The sequence below is a fragment of the Schistocerca piceifrons genome, chromosome 1 (assembly GCF_021461385.2).
Source record: "Schistocerca piceifrons isolate TAMUIC-IGC-003096 chromosome 1, iqSchPice1.1, whole genome shotgun sequence".
NCBI lineage: Eukaryota > Metazoa > Arthropoda > Insecta > Orthoptera > Acrididae > Schistocerca > Schistocerca piceifrons.
In genome coordinates, this window is record NC_060138.1 from 729,759,605 (window position 1) to 729,779,382 (window position 19,778).

Below are 19,778 nucleotides of genomic sequence, written 5' to 3' on the forward strand. Positions count from 1 at the left end.
TGATTCCTTTTAAAGTGTAAAATATGCGTATAAAAAGGACTTCATATTATTTGTTGTGGACCATCGATGGTCGAACTCAAGACTCCAGATGGCCGAGCTGAAGCCAGGACCTACCGCACTATATTTTGTCAAGAGGCTGAGCAAGTTCAATAGCGTCAAGGGGCAGAGCAGAGTGATACAGCGGTATTTGGAAGTATTCCTTTATTCAGCTAGTTTACAGAAGCGTAATGTCGGCGCGCCGCCCGCATGCTGTTCCGCGCGTCTTGCCATCTCAGCACTCCTGGACTGCTGACACCGCTGCTGCAGTTATCAAGACCGCCCGACGATGTAAGTCAGCTTTGCTCACCCGCTCACCAACCGCCGAGGCGTCGCGTCTTGCGCCGCTTAGCCGCCCGCGATTCCAGAGATTGCTGGTGCTCACCACCCTCCCTCCCTTTTCGACCTGCTCTGTCCGACCATGGGACGAAGGTTGATGTACTGGTCACCCGTGGCCCTCGGGCCAATGCTGCTCCCAGGACAGGCCCAGACTCGAACCCGCGCCCTCCTGGATGTGGTGCCGCAACTTGCCGCTAGTGGTGCTTGCGGGATGGCAATACCCGCCGCCGTCTCCGGCGCTGCTGCAGCGCTGCCACGCCTCCAGCATCGTACGCCTTGCCCAGATCCCGGTATGCCAGGTGGGAAGCGAACGTGGCCCATCCTGGACCCACTGCAGACCGCTGTCACTGCCCTCCTTCAGGCACACCGTGCAATCTTCCAGTACCCGGCTGCCATTCTGTTCTGCCCTGGTGTAGTTTCGCTGGAGATGTAATACATCCGAAACAAGTACATAGAAGCAAAGTACAGGTTTACACAGAATATTTACAACATCGCTGCCAGACTGGCCCCTAAAAGCGTAGCTCCAGACTTCATTGCCCAACCGCGCCTTTACTGAATTTTTAACAAAATCCCCTTTCCTACGATTACGACTAATACTAGTGCAGCATATTTATTTCATATGTGAGTATGACCCTGACACGCTCATATTTCATGCGCTTAACACTGACTAGCCAAAATTGTTGCTTAACATAAAAAAGGAGACTGAACTTCATACAACATTTTACATGAGGGAATTAATTACTGTTTTCATACGGTCAAAACTGGTAGAATTCAAACTCTAAAAACCAGCGACAGTGTTAAAAGTAAACTCACTTTTTAAAATTACAGTTTCATTTTGGCGACATGAAAGAATGAACATTTATGGCTACTACCAATAGCGCAAAACGTTAACAGTAAATAAACACAAATACATAGAGTAAGTCACACAAGTGACGCTTCCCAGCATATACATTTGCTTAGTAAATCGAACATCCTGTATCATAAAATATTTTAGCCCAGCGGAAATACAAAAGTGTGGACATTTGACTGCCCCCCAAAAAACTTGCGGGACAGCAGTACATTTTGGTAGGAAATGTGACAGTGTCACGAAGAACGGGACGAATGGACACCTTGAGATGGAACCACTCGCTATTTTCCTGCAGTTTCTTCGAAACACAAACAAAATCACTTCAAAACCTTGTCTATATGTATCATGAAGTTATTCAGATGCACAAACTTCTTTTTGATTTTATACAGGATACGAGATGCATTCAATAAAAACACAACTCTTTTTTTTTCTCCTCCGATTCCTGTTCAAAAAATGTGGAATTGTTGCGGGACGTCGTGGAATGTTCCCGCTTCAGCCCCTATAGTTTCATGAATTTCCGTTAGGTGGCGGCGGTATACGTAGCCTTCAAAAAGGTGTCTGTAACGGAGCTGTGTTCCAAACTGACAGCCGTCATTGAGTTTTTCACTGCCAGTGAAACATTTTGTGTTATTGGGCAAATGTACAGAAAGCTGGCTAAAGCCTGAAATAAGTTCTGCAGAAATTTTTACGAAGTCTCAGACGGTGCTTTGGAAAGATAGATTAGGCAGAATTGGTGGTGGAGTGTTTGTGTCTGCCAGTAGTGGTTTATCTTGCAGTGAAGTCGAAGTAGATACTCCGTGCGAATTGTTATGGGTGGAGGTTATACTTAACAGTCGAACTAAGTTAATAATTGGCTCCTTCTACCGACCCCCAGACTCCGATGATATAGTTGCTGAACAGTTCAGAGAAAATTTGAGTCTCGTAACAAATAAATACCCCACTCATACGGCTATAGTTGGTGGGGACTTCAACCTTCCCTCATATGTTGGCAAAAATACTTGTTCAAAACCGGTGGTAGGCAGAAAACATCTTCCGAGATTGTCCTAAATGCTTTCTCCGAAAATTATTTCGACCAGTTAGTCCACGAACCCACGCGAATTGTAAATGGTTGCGAAAACACACTTGACCTCTTAGCCACAAACAATCCAGAGCAAATAGAGAGCATGATGACTGATACAGGGATTAGTGATCACAAGGTCGTTGTAGCTAGGCTCAATACCGTTTCTTCCAAATCCACCAGAAACAACGCAAAATAATTTTATTTAAAAAAGCGGTTAAAGTGTCACTAGAAGCCTTCCTAAGAGACAATCTGCATTCCTTCCGAACTGACTATGCAAATGTAGACGAGATGTGGCTCAAATTCAAAGATATAGTAGCAACAGCAATTGAGAGATTCATACCTCATAAACTGGTAAGAGATGGAACTGATCCCCCATGGTACACAAAACAGGTCCGAACGCTGTTGCAGAGGCAACGGAAAAAGCATGCAAAGTTCAGAAGAAAGCGAAATCCCGAAGATTGGCTAAAATTTACAGACGCGCGAAATTTGGCACGGACTACAATGCGAGATGCCTTTAATAGGTTCCACAACGAAACATTGTCTCGAAATTTGGTAGAAAATCCGAAGAAATTCTGGTCGTATGTAAAGTACACAAGCGGCAAGACGCAGTCAATACCTTCGCTGCGCAGTGCCGAGGGTACTGTTACCGACGACTGTGCCGTTAAAGCGGAGTTATTGAACACAGTTTTCCGAAATTCCTTCACCAGGGAAGACGAATGGAAAATTCCAGAATTTGAAACACGAACAGCTGCTAGCATGAGTTTCTTAGAAGTAGACACCTTAGGGGTTGCGAAGCAACTCAAATCGCTTGATACGGTCAAGTCTTCAGGTCCAGATTGTATACCGATTATGTTCCTTTCAGATTACGCTGATACAATAGCTCCCTACTTAGCAATCATATACAACCGCTCGCTCACCGATAGATCTGTACCTACAGATTGTAAAATTGCGCAGGTCGCACCAGTGTTTAAGAAGGGTAGTAGGAGTAATCCATCGAACTACAGACCTATATCACTGACGTCGGTTTGCAGTAGGGTTTTGGAGCATATACTGTATTCAATGTACTGTATCACCTCGAAGGGAACGATCGATTGATACGTAATCAGCATGGTTTCAGAAAACATCGTTCTTGTGCAACGCAGTTAGCTTTTTTTTCGCACGAAGTAATGGCCGCTATCGACAGGGGATCTCAAGCTGATTCCGTATTTCCAGATTTCCGGAAAGCTTTTGACACCGTTCAGCCTTTGGGATAAGCGACTTTGACAAAGGGCAGATTATTATTATACAGAGCCTTTGAACGAGTATCTCGAAAACTGCCAAACTGAACGGTTGTTCATGTGCTACTGTCGTGAGCATATACGGAAAGAGGTAGAAGGACAGTGTAACTACCACTAGGCGCTAAATGGTTGGACGTCCACGACATTTCACAGAACGTAGAGTTCGGAGGCTTGTCTCTACCGAAAGAGCACAACGCTAGTTCACGCACAACTGTTTATGAGAACACCTTTCATCGTAAATTGTTGAACTTGGAACTCCACAGCAGACCATCCTTACGTGTTGACATGTTTGTTGACACAACTACATCGTCAGTTACAATTGTAGGGGGAACGAGACCACCAGGGGTAGCGTTCTCGCATCCCACGCCCGGGTTCCCGGGTTCGATTCCCGGCGGGGTCAGGGATTTTCTCTGCCTCGTGATGGCTGGGTGTTGTGTGATGTCCTTAGGTTAGTTAGGTTTAAGTAGTTCTAAGTTCTAGGGGACTGATGACCTAAGATGTTAAGTCCCATAGTGCTCAGAGCCATTTGAACCTTTTTTTTTTTTTTTTTGAGACCACCAGGATTCGACCGTCGATCAATGAAAACGTGTCAGCTCTTCGGGTGAATCACATTTTTGCTACACTAGGTCAATGGTCGTCTCCACAACCGCTGTCATCGAGGTGAACGGGGACTCGAAACGTGCAGCGCGCCACGGACGCAGGCTGGCGGGAGCAGTATTGTGCTGTGGGAGACAGTCTCCTGCGCTTGCATGGGACGTGTGGTAGTAATCGAAGACACGCTGACACCTGCGAATGATGTCTTCCCCGTCTTTCATCAGTATAATTGCCCGGGTCTCGGAGCCAGAACCGTGCTTCAGTGGTTTGAGAGGCATTATAGTGAACTCGCATTGATGTCTCGGCGATTAAATTCGCCTGATGCAAATCCTATAGAACCCATCTGGATCGCTATCGGCCGCCATCGTCGCGTACGCAAATCAGCGGCCCGTTATTTACGCGAATAACACGACCTGTGCGTAGACATATAATGCCACCTACCTCCACTATCCTGCCGATGATGGCACCACCAGTGCAGACGTCGACACCATCTGCGACAGCACGGCACAATTACCGACCAATCAGAAGCCGTGGGTGTGCTATGTAAGGCCACTACAACTGCAGTGCCGAAGATGAAGGAGATAATCGTTGAAAGCTCGAGGTTTTACTCAGAGCTGACGCGGCAAGAAGTCCGAGAATGTTTTATACAACAGTGCCGTCGCAAAAGACTTCGCTCTGCTACTTGTAGCTATATTTTCACTCTCCTCCTTTACTCTCTTTACTGTGCAAGTGGAATAGCAAGCACTGCAGCCATCTTAAGCACACTTTTAATGAGGTTTTTATATCCTTGTTTGCCTCTCCTGGCATAAATTTAATAGAACTGCATGTAATCACACACCTCTGACTACGACGAACGTTCTTTGGGCTTTTGGTGCACAGTCTGTGGTGGAATAATTTGTAGGAAAGCAACAGCAAAGAGAACGTTCGAACTGCGCAGGTCGGTAGGCGATAGTCAATAGAGGTGGCCCCTTCTTTGGAACAGAGTGGTGGACTCACCCAGCGCTCAAGACGAGAATGCGTTTCTGCACAGGCGCCACGTTATTTTGTGGAAGCTCCACTGGGATCTGGCGATGGACTCAACGTGATGTTGCTGCTGATGTTGTTACTTCCAGCAGCTCGACGAGAGCCGTATGAGGAAGCGACTCAGAGTAGATTGAGGCAGTGGCAGCACATGCAAAATTATGTCAGTGTGCTACAGTGTCGTCGCCTACAGTCTTCTTTTGACGTAAAAGGGTAGTAAACGGAACTGACTTGAATATATTAAGTTTATGTACATCAACTTAATTGTTTAAATATATTTAAATTTCATAATTCATTGTTTAACATTGTGAGGAATTAAATTAAAAGAAATTGGGATCAGCTGGAATCGAACCCAGGTCGGCAAGCTGCCATTATTAGCTTTGATCACTCACTCACAGCACCATCATGACAGCAGCACTTTAAAAATACTTTATACTGTACGCTTGCATAATGCGTTACATGTAATTTCAAAGAAAAATAATGACCTTTTGAATTTAGTAATCTGTGGCAGAGGATAGACTTTAGATTAAATATTTGTTCAGAATAAGATCTGCCCTTTCTACAACCACCTTGATATTCACCTAAATTACTCTTAAGTGTTGTTTCTACTCTCTTCACAATCTCGCAAAATATACTATACGCAATTAGTTGCAAAGAAATTCTGTGTAGTTGTCATCATCTTGCTTACAGTGTTCCTTATGGAGTAGATGTATCAAGGCCACGTTACATTCTCCTATGAGTTTTTCTGTTTCCCAAATTCTTTTATTTTTGGTAGAGATCATTTCTGAAATTCTGCTGTACTAGAGTCTTCTCCACTAGCTTTATAAGTTTATAAGGTTTTAATAACTTCTTCAACTTCTTTGGCAGATGGGGCGGGGGGGAGGGGGTAAATCTTCTTCTAGATTTTCGTGAGTGTTTGAAAATTCGAGCTTATGGATTGGTTCTGGGTACTTAAGAAACTGATTAAAATGTTTTACAATTATTTCGAAGCCAAACCAATGAGCCTCGTCCAGTGGCGCTCTCTACATACATCTACATACATCTTTAAATCTCAGTTTCTCTTCCAAAAATCTACTGGAAAAGGGGCACCTTAGTAAACATCAACACATCATCTGCAGAAAACACTTTCATACAAAATTTCCTCTATACTCGCTTGTTTTACCACCATCTAGCCTTTTGACTTACAAGGGTAGTAATCACCCGCCTCCATGGCTGAGGTCGCTAAGGCAACTGGGCGCAAGCCGGTTCGAATCCTGGTGGTAGAAAAAATTTTCACTGCCAGTATTTGGTCGGCAAGGGGAGGAGAGGTGTGGCGTACAGTTTCTGATCATCGGAGTTTGCGCCAACGTCGTGGTTTAAATACCAAACCTCTCTGCAGTGCCTCGCGAGGTGAGGGCAGGTGCACTGTTGATGGTGATCCCACCATCGGATGGAGACATTAAGCTTGGTGGCGCTAGTAGCAAGAAGAAGGCAATATGCTGGCACCGGGTTTCACCTTCTCCCCTCTCTCATCATCATCATCATCATCATCATCATCATTATACAACCCAAACATTACACTACAAACACACACAAAATACACGCGTGTAGTATTACAATTGGTGTGTAATGGAGCATGTTGTAAATAAACAAACTAACAACTAAAAAAGACAGTAATCGCAACTAAAGTGAATATATTATTTTTGCACATATAATCTGAGCTGTTTAAATACATTTAAATGAAAAAAATCTTAGAGACAGTGGAAATCGAGACCTGTCCCATCAATTGCCACTCTGTTGTCAAGACCAGTCAGTCACTGTGCTGTCACTACAGTGGGACTGTACAAATTCCTCGTACTGCATACTTGCACAATTCGCTACATGCAATTTCAACGAAAAATACTGATCTGGCGCTGTGAGTAAACGCAACACTCATAGTGGCAGAAGGGATGACATCACATCAGAGCCAGAAAACAGTTTCGTCGCTTCTCTAAGCTGATCGTAGTGCGACTGATTATCATTTCAGCACTCAGCACCGGTCTCTAGTTATTGTGGAGAGAGCGCTACAGAGTAAGTTTTTCGTCCATTTTATTTCCATACCAGCACGCATTCGAAGGAAAATTACGTAATTTTAGTGCGATTTCCAAACCGCATAAGAAAAGAAATGGCGTAATTTTAGTACGATTTGTGGCTCACATTCGAAGTGAAATGGCGCAATTTTAGTATGATTTCCAGCTCGCATTTGAAGAAAAATGATGTAATTTTAGTGCGATTTCTGGCCCACATTCGAAGCGAAAGAGCGTAATTTTAGTGAGATATTTACATTGTGCTGTAGCACAGTAGCACACGATAACCAACTGCCACTGGACTGAGGGACTCCATTTCGTCACTCTTCTGTAAACACACACACACACACACACACACACACACACTTTGACTGGAGGACAGCGTAGAAAGTGCTGTTAAGCAAAGGGAAGGGCATAATTTCCTGTCGGTAGCCAGGCAAGCAAACAAATCAAAGGTTCACTGCCACGACAGTGCTGAATACCATGTAGTGGACTCACAGATTGTAATTTCTAAAAATGTTGAAAATTCTATTGTAAATAAAAAGCCTATCGTAGGGGTCAAGTAGAGTCTGCGCAGAATACGGTGACTGATGCGCAGTGACCAATTTTCGTCCAATGCACTGGGCAAGTTCATTCGTTTATTTGCAAAGTGAGGCCGGCAAGTGTTCACCACCTCTTTCAGCCAGTCGGCGCACGCTCTGCAATCTTTCTCAAACGATTTTGCAGGAACTATTCGGTAAAAAAAGATTCATTTTTGCTTTACTTACGGCTTTATATGTTAGGTTCATGATGATGTGCCCATCATTTCGTTAATTTTCATAGTGATATTTACGTGGAAGTAAGACACAGCGCTAAATACGAAAATGTTTGCAATCAAAAATAGAGGTCGCTCAGATTCTGCATTTGGTACACAATATATGATATGTTCCTTCCTGCACCCGCCAGGGTAGCCGAGAGCACTAACGTGCTGCTTCCTGGACAGTCGGCTTTCAGCCGTGTTACCGTGCGGACGGGCTCGGCGCGCCGGGCAGTGCTCCGCAGGTGTTGTTGTTTACCCGCTAGCGCGCGGTCGCGTCGTTGTCTTGCCGTATAGTACCTGTACCGACCCGACATGGCGTTCTCATATCGAAAAGCTACAATCAAACTAACGTTCAACGCATCGTACACGAGACCGAAGGCCAATGAAATTGAACGGTTTCTACGAGACATCATGCACATAGAACCACAAGAACTGATAGGAATTCATCTGTCTATTGTAACCAGCACAGTGTACCTCAAACTGATTGACGAAGCGGCCTGCGACAGATTACTCCAACGATCTGCAAACGGCTTTCGCTTCTGTCACGCAGACGGTAACGTGAGCGTGGTAGGAGTTGACCATGCTGGTCTGGGGGTGCGTACCGTGCGCATCTTTGAACTACCGTTCGAAGTCCCTGCCAACCTAGTCGTTGATGCGCTGCGGCCATACGGCACAGTTCTGAGCCACACAGAGGAGAAATGGAACACATTCGAAACGTACCCTGTCCTTAACGGGGTACGACAAGTGCGCATAGAACTTAAGAAGCACGTTCCATCGTATGTTTTCGTTGGTGGCTGCCGCGCAATTGTTATATATGATGGACAACCGAGGACCTGCTCGGGCTGCGGCCAGGAGGGCCATGTTAGAACTGAGTGTCTGCAGCGCCGCCTAGTTCAGGTGCCCCGCAATGAACTTCCCCAACGATCCACTATGACCTCTCTCCCGCTAACATATGTGGAGGCGGCACGACATGATGTGATGGATGATCAAAACCTGCTACCTCCTCAAGCCGCTGCCAGCTCCGTTGGAGAGTCAGCGCCGTCGACGACGCCGCTGTCCAACGGTGCAGAGGTTCCTACAGCCTCCGCCCACCGCAGCGTCGTGAGCACCCAGCCACCGTCACTGTCGGGATCAGACACAGGGGTTCCTAGCGACCGAGACTGTGTCGAGCCCCGCCCTCCAGTGGATGTCGAATCTCGGACCCGAAAGCAAAAATCACCCAAGCGACACAAGAAGAGGCGATTGTCAGCTGACGAACAGGACAGGAATGTGAAGCCGGCGGAAGACATCGACTTCGTTGACTCGCCCACAATTGCAACGGACTCCAGTGGCATCATTCACCAGAAGGTGCCTGAAGACAAGGAACGCTCTCCTCAATCTGGTGGCCCAGAAAACGAGGCGCACTGCGTCGACTCCCAAAATGTGGGCTCCTGTGAAAGCGTCCAGCCCCCAATGACATCACAATCGTCTCTTGGTGATTGGGCAGACGATATGGAGGCAGATGATGCACAGCAAACATCGATATCTCCACCAGTGCCCATGGCTGACAATGAGCCCGGAGGGCTCTGCCAGTCAGGGACTCCTACGGCACAGTAATGCACAGCATGCAGGTGGATGGCTGTGTGGTGGGCGGTGTGTGAAATCACTGTGGGATTGCACCGGCACACTGCCTCCGCCTCTTGATATGTCTCAGTCATACCGTGTGGGAACAGTCAACGTAAATGGTGTCCACTCCACTGTCAAGACCCGCATGTTACACGACATGATCAGAGCGGCAGACTTGGACATTGCCCTTCTCCAGGAGGTCCGTCCCGAGCTGTGTTTAGACCTATATGGCTACACCACGTACAGCCTACCCGTAGGTGATGGCGCAGGAGGAACGGCCATCCTTCTCCGAGATGGCATAGACGCGACGGACGCGACGTACTTGCCGAACGGGCGAGGCATCGCACTCACACTTGGCGCAGTGCGCCTCATTAACGTCTACGCTCCCTCCGGTAATTCGCACCGTGGTGACAGGCATGTCTTCTATTCGGAGGAGTTGGCCCCACTTTTGCAAGGAAATATGGACCATTACATAGTGGGCGGCGATTTTAACAGTGTTCTGCGGCCCGAGGACCAGATACCGCATTACGTCCCATGCCCCGCTCTACAAGCATTGATACGTGACCTCGCGCTCCACGACACATGGCTCTTGCATCATGGGACCCAGAGTGGATATACGCACTTTACCAGCCATTCTGCCAGTCGTCTGGACCGGATATACGTCTCGCGTGCTCTCCGCACAGCAACCCGTGATGCAGAACTCTGGCCGACGGCCTTCACGGACCATCTCGCGTATATCTGCACTGTCACCTTGCCCCGACAACTCACAAGACGCAGCAGGGGCCCGTGGACGCTGAACGTCTCCCTCCTTCGCGAGGAAGCGTGTCGGCGAGCAGTCTCTGACACGTGGCGTCGATGTATCAGGCGCCTGCCTATGTATGCTTCCACGTTGCTGTGGTGGCTGGGATGTGTCAAACCTGCCCTCCGAAAGACCTTGATGGCCTACGGGCGTGACAGATCGAACTGGCAAAGGGCAACATCGGAATTTTACTATACAGCGTTACGTGAGCTGGCGACGCAACCGCCGTCTCCCGAACGTCAGATGTCCGTACAACGCATCAAAGCTCGTCTACTTCGCATCAGGACAGAGCAGTTAGACGGTGTCCGCATCCGCGCGCGAGTGCAAGACTGTATCCCCAACGAAACAGCGTCAGTGTATCACATTGTGCGCGAGAGACGCCACCGCAAACGTCAGCTCATTACGGCGGTAAACACGGAGGACGGCGGGCGCGCAGTGACACAAGCGGACATCGCGCACACGTTCGCCAGACACTATGGGACCTTGTACATGGAAGATCCGCGGAATGTACGTGATTATGACGGGCTGTTGCACGATTTTCCCGCCCCTCGGGACGTGGCACCCGATGATAGTCTGCTGTTGCCCATTACACCCGACGAGCTGACATCGGCCTTGGCACGTGGAGCACCGAACAAGTCGCCTGGACCGGACGGTTTACCCCTGGAATTCTACCGCACTTTTTATCACCTTATGGGTGACAAGTGGCTCCAAATGTTTCAAGACCTGATCCGCCCTGATTTCACTGTCCCCACAGAATTCACAGAAGGCATCTTGATCCCAATTCCGAAACCGAATGGTGGTTGTAGGTGGCAGGATTTTCGCCCACTCACACTCCTCAACAACGACTACAAGATCTTCGCCCGTATCCTCCGCGCGCGTCTCCACACCGCTATCGGGAAAGCCATCCACACCGATCAGACATGTTTAGGTGGTGTCAGCAACATTTATACGGCGTTAGGAGCATACCGCGACGTAATTGCTTTGACGGCGGCCTGCAAAATACGAGGCGCCCTTGTCGCCGTAGATTTTGACCACGCATTCGACCGCGTCGATCACGGCTTCTTACGCGCAGTTTTGCATCGCATGGGCCTCTCTCCGGAGTCTGCAAAGGTGGTCCTTCGACTGGTCCACGGAGCGCGCTCCCGCATGATGGTCAACGGATATCAGTCTGGTCATATTGTTGTTGGACGGTCAGTGCGACAAGGGTGCCCCCTGTCGGGCATATTATTTGCTGCAGCACTTGAACCAGCTTTACATGGTCTACGGCAGCGATTAACTGGTATCTCCTTGCGGGACGTGACCTTTTGTTGTGGTGCATTCGCCGATGACGTGGTGTTCCTGGCCAGATCAGAGGATGAAATGCATATGGCGCTACAGTGGCTACGCCAGTACGGGGCGGTCGCTGGGAGCGTCATCAACGTGAAGAAGACAAAATACATGGATGTCGGAGGGGGGATTTCCCACACAACGGCGGTGCCCTTTGACAAGGTGCCCGTACTCAAGTGTTTAGGAGTGCAATTCTATAGCAATGTCCGCCGCACGGCGGCGGCTACGTACCGCCGGCTCCTACACCAGACACGTGCTCTGCTGCAGGACAACAAACTGCGTCGCTTGGATATGCTCCTCAGAACACGTTATGTCAACACCTATCTTGTCTCAAAACTGAACTATTTTGCGCATATCCTTCCCTTGACAGCTACGATGGCCGACAGATTTCAAGCAGCATATGGACATTTCGTAAGCACCGGTCTGGTTTTTAAAGTCCGATACGCCACCCTGACACTGCCGCAGCGGGCGGGCGGTATCGGTTTAATTCACGTATATAACCGTGCGCGATCGCTTTATCTCAACACTAAGCGTCGCACGTGGACTTCTGCCCACGCCACTCTGACGGGCACCCTGATAGCGGAAGTGGCACCACACTCTCTGCATCCCCCGGTTTCTGTAGGACACATTTCACCGGCACTCACCCACATCAGAGACTTCTTTATTGACTTCAGCTACTTATGTTCAGAACTTCCGACGACACGGAAGCCCAGCACAAAAGACTATTATCGCCTCTATCAGCAGCGGCAACCTGTAAATACGGTCACCCACAGACACCCTGAAGTTGCCTGGAACACGGTGTGGCGAGCGGTACACACGCCTTTTCTACCTACGACGGTGCGTTCATTGTGGTACGTAGTTGTGAATGGGAAGTTCGCTACTCGTCAGAGGTTACATTCCATACATCTGACGGACGACCCCTTGTGTCCGACATGCTCAGTCGCTGACTCGGATGCACACCGTCTGACGTGTGCCGCGACCAGCGAGTGCTGGCTACTGACGCAGCGCATGCTGGCATTACTCTTGCGGCGATTGCCGGAGTCTATCTCCCCTGATGACGTATTGCGCCCCGACGTCGTATACTTTCCATCAACCAGAACGAACGCCGTTAACTGGCTAAAAGGCATGGCCGTTCACTACATATTTTGCGATGTTCCCAAAGGTACACTCGACTTTTGGTCCCTATTGATGACGACACATGCAGCTTTCAGCCGCCACCCGAAGTACAGAACTCGTTTCGCAAATTATTTAGGTTCATTATTTGCGGATCCTCCTGCTCACTGGGGCGTTCCGGGTATGAGACGCTGAAAATGAAGACGAATCCTGGAGCATATTGATCCTCTACGGACGGAATAGGGGGGAACCCCTCCCAACAGACGAGAAGACGACTCGGACGCTCGGCTACGGCAGTTGTAGGATCTTTCTTTGTAATGAAACAAAATAAATCTATAATACAAAAAAAAATGTTGTAAAAATTAAAGAAATAAATAAATAAAAAGAACTTGATGTGGTTTTTAGGTGGTTTTCCACATCCCCCTAGGTGAGTACCGGGCTGGTCCCTACCTCCCGCCTCAGCTACACAAGTTACAGATATTTGAAACACATTCACACTATTTCACGATTTACACTAGACGCAGACAGCTGGGGTGCACTCATTCCGCCCCGGGGAGGTATGGGGTGGCGGCAGGAGGGGCATCCGGCCACCCCTTAAAATTAACCATGCCAAATCCGTACTTGACCCTGCCACAATGCGGGATAAAGGCAATAGCAAAAGAAAGATAGAATATGATATGTTCCTGCGTATGAGATGTCCATCTGTAACCAGTATTGAAAAAATTGATCTGATGTAGCACACTCATTTGCGATCGCGCTGCGCTAGTGATAAAGCTAGAATTAACTATCCATAACATTCCTCATATTTCATAAACAGTTTCAGATATCGAAAAGAGATTTGGCCAAATGACAGCACGCAAAGAGGACAGTATTTTGCCATATCGTCATTACGCAAAACTTTATTACCTACCATGTTACTACACTAACTACAGACTATCTGATGAAAGATTGTAATTTTTAAGGGCCATCGATAGTTGGTAAAACGAGAAACACTACGGGTTTTGGATCAACATAAGTGAAGACACTACACGTTTTTTGTACCGAGGATGTGCTTTCTCATAAGCTACTGACCTTACTTTTGCTCAGTTCCTCACATTTTCAGAATTCTCTCGCAATTGTACCTGTGCAACATCTTACTGAGGCGAGACTGTGTAAACTCCGATGTATTTTCGCAAAAGAAGGAAATTTTAATTTGGCAACCAGGGAAATGCGTAGGTTTTACTCGAAATTCGGCACTCATGGCGCTTCTCTGAAAGTTACAAATGGTTAAGAAGCCAGGCGAAAATAAATCGCTGCGTTTTCGCCGAAATTCTTTTTAGATACTAAGCAAAGCAGAGGTGACAGATCTTTTTGAATGGTCAGCATGCATGTACGAGTGTGAAGGAGTCCCACTTAATATTTACAGATAATGTGAGTGTAGGCTTCAGTTTAGAATGGCATTTCCCCTCCAGCGCTCCACATTTCTCCACAATGCCATCACTACTGCCCTCCCCGCGCGTGCCCTGCCATCTGTGCATCTTGCCTGCCATGGTACTGTGCGCGGACTGTACTGCGTGTTACTTTCCCCTTCCCCTCTTTTCATGTCAAAGCCAACGAATGGCAGTCATCTGTAAGTATGGACACTCTGTGAGAGAGATTGGAGAGATTCCCATAGCAAACTAAAACTGTTAACTGACGAAAGATGGGGATTGCATCATTCCACCACTCTACATACCCACAAAGCCTCGATGGCAGGCACTTGGAGAACTAGGCCGGCCCGCTCGAGTATATCACTTTAAGCCCTCCGATGGGAAAACAAAAAAAAAAAAAAATGGTTCAAATGGCTCTGAGCACTATGGGACTCAACTGCTGTGGTCATAAGTCCCCTAGAACTTAGAACTACTTAAACCTAACTAACCTAAGGACATCACACACATCCATGCACGAGGCAGGATTCGAGCCCGCGACCGTAGCGGTCGTGCGGTTCCAGACTGTAGCGCCTTTAACCGCTCCGCCACTTCGGCCGGCGATGGGAAAACAAAACGGTCTTGTAAGTAGGTAGGTCACGTATACAAAAGTGTTGAAAAGAATAATGTACAGAAGATTGGGAAAAATGAGGATCTGTCAGGCCAATATTAGTTTCTGAGAGTAAACCAAGGGAAGACCAGAGTTTTTTTTTTGGTCATCAGTCTACTGACTGGTTTGATGTGGCCCACCACGAATTCCTTTCCTGTGCTAACCTCTTCATCTCAGAGTAGCACTTGCAACCTACGTCCTCAATTATTTGCTTGACGTATTCCAATCTCTGTCTTCCTCTACAGTTTTTGTCCTCTACAGCTCCCTCTAGTACCATGGAAGTCATTCCCTCATGTCTTAGCAGATGTCCTATCATCCTGTCCCTTCTCCTTATCAGTGTTTTCCACATATTACTTTCCTCTCCGATGCTGCGTAGAACCTCCTCATTCCTTACCTTATCAGTCCACCTAATTTTCAACATTCGTCTATAGCACCACATCTCAAATGCTTCGATTCTCTTCTGTTCCGGTTTTCCCACCGTCCATGTTTCACTACCATACAATGCTGTACTCCAGACGTACATCCTCAGAAATTTCTTCCTCAAATTAAGGCCGGTATTTGATATTAGTAGACTTCTCTTGGCCAGAAATGCCTTTTTTGCCATAGCGAGTCTGCTTTTGATGTCCTCCTTGCTCCGTCCGTCATTGGTTATTTTACTGCCTAGGTAGCAGAATTCCTTAACTTCATTGACTTCGTGACCATCAATCCTGATGTTAAGTTTCTCGCTGTTCTCATTTCTACTACTTCTCATTACCATCGTCTTTCTCCGATTTACTTTCAAACCATACTGTGTACTCATTAGACTGTTCATTCCGTTAAGCAGATCATTTAATTCTTCTTCACTTTCACTCAGGATAGCAATGTCATCAGCGAATCGTATCATTGATATCCTTTCACCTTGTATTTTAATTCCACTCCTGAACCTTTCTTTTATTTCCATCATTGCTTCCGCGATGTACAGATTGAAGAGTAGGGGCGAAAGGCTACAACCTTGTCTTACACCCTTCTTAATACGAGCACTTCGTTCTTGGTTGTTGTACATATTGTATATGACCCGTCTCTCCCTATAGCTTACCCCTACTTTTTTCAGAATCTCGAACAGCTTGCACCATTTTATATTGTCGAACGCTTTTTCCAGGTCGACAAATCCTATGAAAATGTCTTGGTTTTTCTTTAGCCTTGCTTCCATTATTAGCCGTAACGTCAGAATTGCCTCTCTCGTCCCTTTACTTTTCCTAAAGCCAAACTGATCGTCACCTAGCGCATTCTCAATTTTCTTTTCCATTGTTCTGTATATTATTCTTGTAAGCAGCTTCGATGCATGAGCTGTTAAGCTGATTGTGCGATAATTCTCGCACTTGTCAGCTCTTGCCGTCTTCGGAATCGTGTCGATGATGCTTTTCCGAGAGTCAGATGGTATATCGCCAGACTCATATAGTCTACACACCAATGTGAATAGTCGTTTTGTTGCCACTTCCTCCAATGATTTTAGAAATTCTGATGGAATGTTACCTATCCCTTCTGCCTTATTTGACCGTAAGTCCTCCAAAGCTCTTTTAAATTCCGATTCTAATACTGGATCTCCTATCTCTTCTAAATCAACTCCTGTTTCTTCTTCTATCACATCAGACAAATCTTCACCCTCATAGAGGCTTTCAATGTATTCTTTCCACCTATCTGCTCTCTCCTCTGCATTTAACAGTGGAATTCCCGTTGCACTCTTACTGTTACCACCGTTGCTTTTAATGTCACCAAAGGTTGTTTTGACTTTATTGTATGCTGAGTCTGTCCTTCCGATAATCATATCTTTTTCGATGTCTTCACATTTTTCCTGCAGCCATTTCATCTGAGCTTCCCTGCACTTCCAATTTATTTCATTTCTCAGCGACTTGTATTTCTGTATTCCTGATTTTCCCGGAACATGTTTGTACTTCCTCCTTTCATCAATCAACTGAAGTATTTCTTCTGTTACCCATGGTTTCTACGCAGCTACCTTCTTTGTACCTATGTTTTCCTTCCCAACTTCTGTGATGGCCCTTTTTAGAGATGTCCATTCCTCTTCAACTGTACTGCCTACTGCGCTATTCCTTATTGCTGTATCTATAGCGTTGGAGAACTTCAAACGTATCTCGTCATTCCTTAGTACTTCCGTATCCCACTTCTTTGCGTATTGATTCTTCCTGACTAATGTCTTAAACTTCAGCCTACTCTTCATCACTACTATATTGTGATCTGAGTCTATATCTGCTCCTGGGTACGCCTTACAATCCAGTATCTGATTTCAGAATCTCTGTCTGACCATGATGTAATCTAATTGAAATCTTCCCGTATCTCCAGGCCTTTTCCAAGTATACCTCCTCCTCTTGTGATTCTTGAACAGGGTATTCGCTATTACTAGCTGAAACTTGTTACAGAACTCAGTTAGTCTTTCTCCTCTTTCATTCCTTGTCCCAAGCCCATATTCTCCTGTAACCTTTTCTTCTACTCCTTCCCCTACAACTGCATTCCAGTCGCCCATGACTATTAGATTTTCGTCCCCCTTTACATACTGCATTACCCTTTCAATATCCTCATACACTTTCTCTATCTGTTCATCTTCAGCTTGCGACGTCGGCATGTATACCTGAACTATCGTTGTCGGTGTTGGTCCGCTGTCGATTCTGATTAGAACAACCCAGTCACTGAACTGTTCACAGTAACACACCCTCTGCCCTACCTTCCTATTCATAACGAATCCTACACCTGTTATACAATTTTCTGCTGCTGTTGATATTTCCCGATACTCATCTGACCAGAAATCCTTGTCTTCCTTCCACTTCACTTCACTGACCCCTACTATATCTAGATTGAGCCTTTGCATTTCCCTTTTCAGATTTTCTAGTTTCCCTACCACGTTCAAGCTTCTGACATTCCACGCCCAGACTCGTAGAACGTTATCCTTTCGTTGATTATTCGATCTTTTTCTCATGGTAACCTCCCCCTTGGCAGTCCCCTCCCGGAGATCCGAATGGGGTACTATTCCGGAATCTTTTGCCAATGGAGAGATCATCATGACACTTCTTCAAATACAGGCCACATGTCCTGTGGATACACGTTACGTGTCTTTAATGCAGTGGTTTCCATTGCCTTCTGCATTCTCATGTCGTTGATCACTGCTGATTCTTCCGCCTTTAGGGGCAATTTCCCACCCCTAGGACAAGAGAGTGCCCTGAACCTCTATCCGCTCCTCCGCCCTCTTTGACAAGACCGTTGGCAGAATGAGGATGACTTCTTATGCCGGAAGTCTTCGGCCGCCAATGCTGATTATTTATCAAAATTTAGGCAGTGGCGGGGATCGAACCCGGAACCGAAAACGTTCTGTATATGAATCAAAGACGCAACCCCTAGACCACTTTTTTTTTGTTTTTTTAAACCTTTATTAAAAAAAACAATGTTACTCATTGCAAATACATTCTAAGTTAAACATACATGTAGTTATTTAAACAAAGCGGTTTGATCATTTCAATTGCGCTGACATTAAGGAAAGACAACAGAAGATTGTGTTACTGACTAATTCACCAGAAGAATTAAATTAAACATAAATACTTGAGAATGGCGGAAAGGAGATATATAATAAAGTTGACTAGCCTTCCAACTACACTTTCTGGACATTAAGTGAATCTAAGTATTTGAAGTGATCAGATCTATATAATCAGTCTTTTCACTGCAAAAATGAACAGCGCAATGTGCCAGCCACTGAATATGGTTTGAACCAATCGATAAGGAGATTTCTATAAAAACTGTCTATTTCCAAATTTCTAGTATAAGCCAGTAATGCACCTTTCATGTTTTGTGTTTGGCACTATTAGACACACAATCTCAATGTCACATAAGTTCTGTACATTAGCTTATAAATTTCAAAAAACTACTCTCTTAAATAGAGAAAGCACACATCATAAATATACTGTAAAATCTTAAAAATAGTATCCTTAAGGTAACTACAATACATCACTGTCAACACAGTCTTCTTTTTTATATTAACCAATGCCCATTCTTTCAAATACAATTTTTAGCATATTACCGAACTTTTTCTTGTGATTCGAATAGCTTCTAATTTTGTGGAACTCACACAGCATGTGTACCTTGAACTCTATGATGCTATCGGATCCTAATTTGTTTAGGACGTAGTTAACAAAATTTCCCAGCAACCAGTACACAGCGTTATTTGTTGCTTCTGGGAAATAGCGTGCTTCAGGCCTGTGTATCAATGACAGCGATATATACTCAGGGGATGTTCTTGTAATCAGAGCTATTTGCTCCCGGATCCACTTCCAACTATTCATGTGACCACTGCAAGTATATCTATGAATTACTGTGTCAACTAGATGGCATTGTTGACATAAATTTGTTTCACAGAGTCCGATTGCGTGCAGTCTTTCATTGGTGCTAACTATGTTGTTAACTGTCTTGTACCATGACGTTTTTATATTAGACGTGAGCACATTAGAACTAATGTTTTTCCAAATCTCAGTCCACTCAATGTTTGGAAACTGTCGTTCTATTTTGTTTCTTCCTTCGCTTTTCTTTCGTTCCCGCATTATGGCTCTCGATGTTAAGTGTCAGGACTGCCTGAGTTCGACACTGACATAACTAAACTCAACATAGAAAATCCTCACGTGCTGTAAGCGACTGTTGATATTCTGCACGTCAATCGGGGGAAGCAGGCTTGGAGGTTTAATGATCTCGAAAAGTTGGCTGGTTATGCTTTCTCGCGAGTCTCTTATTAAATTAACTTGCCTTTTGATAAAAAGAGCAGAGGCTTTATCCGTTATATCAGTTAATCCTAGTCCACCATTTTTAGGATCTAAAGTGGCTACTTTAGCA